The 6,483-nt window shown below is 39.0% G+C and overlaps 1 long non-coding RNA gene across 1 annotated transcript; it reads right to left on the reverse strand.

The window, feature by feature from the left end:
* Positions 1-574: 574 nt before the first annotated feature.
* On the reverse strand, positions 575-6,483 carry LOC119865315. Its single transcript, XR_005376740.1, has 4 exons — positions 6,353-6,483; positions 5,257-5,415; positions 4,476-4,662; positions 575-1,175 (listed from the first exon to the last, which is right to left on the reverse strand). It is a non-coding gene; the product is annotated as an uncharacterized LOC119865315 (long non-coding RNA).

The raw sequence follows: 6,483 nt of genomic DNA on the forward strand, positions 1-6,483 counted from the left end.
GCTACATTCTTGGGGAGGTGTCAGTGGGTTCTCTTCTCTATGGCAGAAATTGCAAATCTTAGGGAGTTAGGATGTTGATGAGAAGAAAGACCCCGTGGACTAGATTTAGGGGTTTTCTAAATCATAATTTTAAAAAATAAGATGAAACTGTAATTTAAAGTTTCCCAATGTTTATATGCAAATAAGTTTAAAAAGAAAATTATTTCTGTGGTGCCTGGGTGGCACCTCAGTTGGTTAAGCATCTGCCTGCAGCTCAGGTCATGAGCATGGGGTCCTGGGATCCAGCCTGGGGTCGGGGTTCCCTGCTCAGTGAGGAGATTGCTTCTCCCTCTCCCTTTGCCCCTCCCCCCACTCATGTGCTCTCTCTCTCTCTTTTTCACTCAAGTGAATAAATAAAAATGCTTAAAAGTAAAATAATAATAATAATAAATAAAAAGATCATTATTTCTGAAAAGTTTATAATAAGCCTGTGGCTCCTCAGCCCTCCCTCCCCACCCACCACCCGCCAACCAGCACCCGGAGGCAACTTCCTCTAGTACTTTCCACTTTGTTAGCCATGTCACGTGGTCCCCTCAGTTTCTAACACTTCTACATTTTATCGGTTTTATCACTTTTACGTCCTTCCCCACCACCGCAGCCCTGTAATATCATCAGATCTCTACCTTTTATTAAAGCCACATGCAGGGTTTTTATTCATATTGTTAGCTCCTGAGCCAAGTATTGTACTCAGATTGCACTTACTTTCTTTAAACTGTTTTTTCCTGAAATTTAAATTTTTTTTCTTTTAGAATTACTTGAGTTAAAAAAAAAAATAGTTGATGTCTTCCTACACGCTCTAACTCTGCTTTATAAAATACCCCTCAGTAACTGTTTTCTACACAGTCAAATCTGTTGGTAAATGTGTCATTTCTCCTCTTCTGTTTTGTTTTGGTTTGGGGTTTTATTGAAGAAACTCTTCCAGAAACCCTCTGCTGTGCTCTAGGTGGCAATGATTGCTCTTTAGGTCTCTTCCCAGCTGTAGGCTTAGGGCCTCCCATGCCAGCATCTTGGGAACTACCGTTGCTTCTCCGTTGCATTTCCTGTTTCCTGGATCACTCTTTCTTGGTTTATTTCCTTCTTGCACTGAGGATTAGGTCTATCGGGAGGGGATGATGGCGTGTTACTCCAATAATACTCTGAGAAAGGGTGAACAAAGAGATTTTTGTTTTTAAAACCCGGTAAGGCGAAAAATGAATGTCTTTATTTTATCCTTACATTTGACTGTCTGGGTGCAGAATTTGAGGTGGAAAATTATTTTCCCCTCAGTCATTTCAAGGCATGGTGCTACTCTTTGTGAGTTTCTCCTCTTGCTGTTGAGAGGACCCACAATGCCCTGATTCCTGATCTTTGAATGTGGCCTAAATTTTTCAGAATCTTCTCTTTATTCTGGTTTACTGAAATTTCACAATAATGCATATCAGTTAGGTCTTGTCTCACTCGTTGGGCTGAACACATGGGTTAGTCCTTAAATCTGGGATGCTTATTCTCTTCTCTTGATGATGTCCCTCTCCCTCCCTCATTCCTTTGTTCTCTTCTACCTTTCTGGAAAATATGTGATGTTTATTTATAATGATCTTTGAATGTGCTTATCTTCTCTGTTGTATGGCTCTACTCAATGTAGCCATTTTCTGGGAGGTTTCCCAGACTTCCTCTTTCAAGATATATATTAATTTTCTCATTTCTATTAAATATATTTTTAATGTATCAGAAAATAAGATTCTTCCTCTTATGGTCTGCTCTTCTTATTGTATGGAAGTTATTTCTTGTATCTCTCTAAGAATATTAGTTACATTTACTTTTGAGTTTTCTTCTGTTTCGTTGAGCTTCCTCTGCGTTTTTTCTTTTGTTTGTTTTGTTTTTTTTTTTTTGTTTTGTTTTGTTTTACTTGGTTTGATTTAGTCTTTGTCCTTACAACTACCTGATGATCCTTGGCTCTTTCTTTTTTTATTTTTTTTAATTAAAAAAAATTTTTAAAGACTTTATTTGTTTATTCATGAGAGACACAGAGAAAGAGAGACAGAGACAGAGACATAGGCAGAGGGAGAAGCAGACTCCCTGCAGGAAACCTGATGTGGGACTCGATTCAGGGACTCTAGGATTACACCCTGAGCCAAAGGCAGATTCTCAACTGCTGAGCCACCCAGGCATCCCATCTCTCTATCTTTTTTTAAAGATTTTATTTATTTATTTGAGACAGAGCAAGAAAGCACAAGCAGGGAGAGCAGCAGAGGAAGGAGGAGAAGCAGGCCCCCATTGAGCAGGGCACCCGATGATGCGATGATGCAGGACTCAATCACAGAACCCTGGGATCATGACCGGAGCCGAAGGCAGACGCCTAACCAACTGAGCCACCCAGGCACCTGACTCTCTGTTCATATTAAAAAGTCAAACACTAGAAAGCTCGCTGGAACTCCTGGGTGCGTGAGTGTCCTATGACCACTGGAAAGCTTCCTTTAGACAGGTCAGGAGGAAAGCTGGAATTTTCACTGGGAAACTTCAAATATCAGTAACTCTAGTAACTCTTTTCACCCTCAAGTACATTGAATTCATGACCCTTTCTGAGACTTCTGTGAGGCAAATTGGCTTGTTTCTCATCAGCACCAAGTTTGCATTTCATCCTCTCTGTTAAATGATTTACAATTTTTCCATCTGCTTTCTCTATCTATATATTGTGATAGGAAAGGTCTTTTCTAGTTTAATAAAAAAAACAGAGTTTGGTTTAGTTTATTATCCTTTTGGTGGTTTGGGAATATTTTTAAAGAGGTGAGTGGGCAGGAGAAACATCTTTATTTCCCCGCCAAGTAATGGATTTTAGAGAATTTTTTATGAGGATTATAAGAAAAGAAAGAGACTTTGAGGCTATGGTAGGCAAAATTATCAAGGTTTCCTCCCAAAATTCTGGTCCTGTTTATTCAGTCAAACACTAATTTAGGGTATTATGCTGAGTGAAGTAAGTCAGTCGGAGAAGGACAAACATTATATGTTCTCATTCATTTGGGGAATATAAATAATAGTGAAAGGGAATATAAGGGAAGGGAGAAGAAATGTGTGGGAAATATCAGAAAGGGAGACAGAACGTAAAGACTCCTAACTCTGGGAAACGAACTAGGGGTAGTAGAAGGGGAGGAGGGCGGGGGGTGGGAGTGAATGGGTGACGGGCACTGGGGGTTATTCTGTATTTTAGTAAATTGAACACCAATAAAAAATAAATTAAAAAAAAACACTAATTTGAGGATTGCTATGAAGAACTTTGCAAATGGAATTGAGGCTACTAATAGATTATCTTGGATTTTCCTGGTGGGCCCAATGTAATCCCTTGGGCCCTTGAACTTGGAAGAAGGCAGAAGGGAAACCAGAAAGATGAGGAGGAAGGAGAGGACAGAGAGATGTGAAGATTGAGAAGGGCTTGATCTGCAATTGTTGGTTTTGAAGACATAGAGGACCGTGAGCCAAGGAATGTGATCAGTCTCTGGAAGCTGAGAACAAACCCTGGTCCCTCCAATAGCTCTGGCAGCAAATGTTCCACCAACCTGAATGTTCCAGAGCCAGACTCTCCCCCCAGAGTTTCCCAATAAGAGCCCCGGCCGCTGACACTTTAATTTAAGCTTGGCACCCAGCAGAGCACCTAGCCATGCTCCCTGGACCTCTGACCTACAGAGAATAAGTGGTGGCTTTAAAAAGTCACATTATTTGTGTCACAGCAACAACAAAGAAAACAAGTCCAGGGAGACTACTTGAGGGTGTGCGGGAGGCAGAGAGAAAGATGGGGAATGGGACACTCAGAAGTTTCATTGTGCATTGTGAATGGAGGAGCCCTCAGGCATTCCTGAGATTTCACTCAACCTGAAATGGAGCCATAAAAATGTGCAGTTCTGTGAATTTCAACTTTAAGTTTGGAGGGTAGAAATTATTACCAAAAAAAAAAAAAGGAGTCCCATTGTTTCAACATGTGTTGGAGATTATTATGATAACCAAAGACTCTTCTCATTATGCCTGTCCTGTGTATCCCTCCCCACATTGGCTTGGGCTTGGCCATGTGAGCTGATTTGGCGAGTGATATGCCAGCAAACATGACACAAGCAGTCTTTATACGTATTTGTGTGTCGGGATTTGCTTCTTTGGAACACTATCGACACCCTGTGAGAAGCCTGCTACTGGGGATGAGGGGGAAGGGGAAGCCTGAGGGATTGCAGATTTATCATGAAGTCTTCAAAAATAATTGTCCTAATCTAACTGCATGCATGCAAACATTGCTAAATTTAAGTTAATATTTTAAAAAGCACAAAATCCAATGCACAAAATCCAGGGCCTCTGCTCTCATCTGGCTCCTAACTCTGAGATTTTCAACTCTGCCCATTATCTCCATTATCATCACAAAAGACCCAGACTCCTTAAGAGGCACTGGCAGGATTGAGAAAGGAGGGTGAAGGAATTACCGCATGCATATTAATTTCTCTTCTTTTATCCTGTCTCATAAGTAAAAAAATCATTCTCGTTGTGGTTGAGTGGGTGGTAGTGGTTCACGTCTCCGTGTCTAATTTCATAAATATGTGCTTCAATTAGCTTTTGCAAATGAAATAACTAAGTCTTCATTCAATTTTCTATTTTAGAAGGACCATTAATCTGGAAAACAAATAAAAATAAATTAATTTTTAATGGCTAATGTATATTTTTTCAAAATGAGACTTATAGCACTAATATAACTTTAAATAGAAACTATAAGACCCCAAACTCCCGTTTTCTCTCTTACTGAGCTGATTCTTTCATGCAGCTTATCTAAGGGTCAAAGTCAAGCATAGTCAGAGAACCATTCAAGAAGGAGTGGGGGTTTTTTGTTTTTTTGTTTTTTACCTACTTTCTTTTTGTTTTTAAGACTGAGAGCAGCAATCTAACCTTCCCTAAGCAGTTTGACTCCAGAACTGTACCCGCCACTATTAATAGGAAGAAGCTGGACAAAGATTTCAGAAATCAAAGTACAATAAAACCTCATTTCATGGGAATGTTCAGAGGACGAGTCATTCCGGTTAATTAAATTTTCTGGTTAACTAAAAATTAACCCGACACCCTTTGTTCAAATCTTTCCATAGAAAAATCTTTCTAAAATGCATTAGCCTCTTTAATGCCTTAGGAAGTGTAGGGTGGTAAAAGTAATTGAATCTTTGTTTGATGATCGAAGTCCTTGCAGTGCCCCAGAAAGATCATTATGAACATAAATACTCATTGTACTGCATGGTGGATGTAGATGCTCTAGGAGATTGTGTTGAATGGATAATCAGCTCAAGATACAATCTGAAAGAGTATGTGTGTGTCTGCGTCCGTGTCGGATATACATCACATGTATTCCATTTATGTCTGTGTACTTTTGTGCTTTTCCTCCTGAAATCAGAAAGTAAAAAAATAGTCAAAGGTCTCAATTCATTTATTTTAAGTCCATTTTTTTTTGGTATGATCATAATTAAACTTCTCAAGACCAACCTTAAAAGGATATGGTTATGGTACTCTACATTATAGAAAGGAATGACATAGCTATTATTTTTCCTTTAGGATCTTTTTACCTTTACCTTCTTTGTTTTCCCTTCTAAAAACACAATAATATCACAGACAGTGGAACAACACAACTATTTTCAGTTCTACACATTATTGTTTATCGATCACCATAAGCATGTATATATTTCTGCAAAGTCGTGACCATAGGGTTACATAGTTTTATATCTTGCTCTAGTAATACCATATAAGAAGCACTTTCAATGTTGCCACACAGTCTTCATATTCATTTATTCATTCATTCAACAAATATTTATTGACTGCCTAAGATGTACCAGGAGCTCTTCTACATTCTGGGTACATAGCAAGGAACAAAAAGGACAAAAGTCCGTACCCTGATGAGGCTTAGATTATTGTAGATTAGCATTTTAAATAGCTACATAGTTTCCTTTATGTATCTTTGTATTTATTTGGTGGTACCCTTTTGCATCTCAGGGCCCTAGGCAACTTATGGGGTCTCTATAATATTCTCTATGGGAACCAGGTCTTGGGCTCTTGGGATTCTGTAAACTCACTCACTTGAAGGTGAAAAAAAAAAAAAATTGCAGCAAAATAGCACTTACATGGCCCTTCAGCTGGTGCCAGGGTGACACAATTGTTCTAAGCCCTATATTGCACATTCAGATTGCACAACAACCCTTTGAGGTGGATACTGGTAATAACCCCATTTTTTAGGAGAGGAAACTGAGGCACAGTTGAACAAAGATATGAAGCAATATATTTGGAGGAATCATTCTGAATAATAGTAATAATGGAACTTAACTTTTACCTGTGTCATTATGTGCCAGGTGTTGTTCTGAGCCTATTAATTCATTTAATCCTCACAATTCTAAAAGGTGCCTCAATGGCTTAGTCAGTGGAGTCCAACTCTTAGCTCAGGTCATGATCTCAGAGTCATGA

Source organism: Canis lupus, chromosome 23 (assembly GCF_011100685.1).
Source record: "Canis lupus familiaris isolate Mischka breed German Shepherd chromosome 23, alternate assembly UU_Cfam_GSD_1.0, whole genome shotgun sequence".
NCBI lineage: Eukaryota > Metazoa > Chordata > Mammalia > Carnivora > Canidae > Canis > Canis lupus.